Source organism: Notamacropus eugenii, chromosome 6 (genome assembly GCF_028372415.1).
Source record: "Notamacropus eugenii isolate mMacEug1 chromosome 6, mMacEug1.pri_v2, whole genome shotgun sequence".
In the NCBI taxonomy this organism is placed as follows: Eukaryota; Metazoa; Chordata; class Mammalia; order Diprotodontia; family Macropodidae; genus Notamacropus; species Notamacropus eugenii.
In genome coordinates, this window is record NC_092877.1 from 18,477,974 (window position 1) to 18,478,478 (window position 505).

The following is a 505-nucleotide window of genomic DNA, read 5'->3' on the forward strand; positions in this document are numbered from 1 at the left end:
TGCGGGACACAAATCAGAATCCTGTTTGCGGACGAAAAACAATGTAACAAAACAATATTTTAAAACGTACTATGAATATGGAGAGGATCTATGATTTTATCAGGTTGGACAATTCTTGGTGTGGGAACACCAACTTTAATGCAGATTGCAGCCTGTGTATTACTTAATAGTTGCTAGATGTACATAGAGGCTGGGTGACTAGCCCTGGGACACACAGCTAGTATATATCAGAGCAGGGATTTGAATTGAGGTCTTCCTAATGCCAAGTCCTGCACTCCATGCACAATGCATCAATATTCAACCTTGAAACCATTCAGAGACCTTTTTTCTACATCCTTGCTCCTCAGTCAGCTGTGTTCACCATGTTGGTCCCCACAGGCTGATTTGAAGCTATACATAGCACGGTCCAATACAAGTCCAATATTCAAACTCAAATGACAACTTGTACCAAATAAAAACTTTTTTAAAAAGCAAAGAATACAATAGTAAAATAAAGCTACTAAAA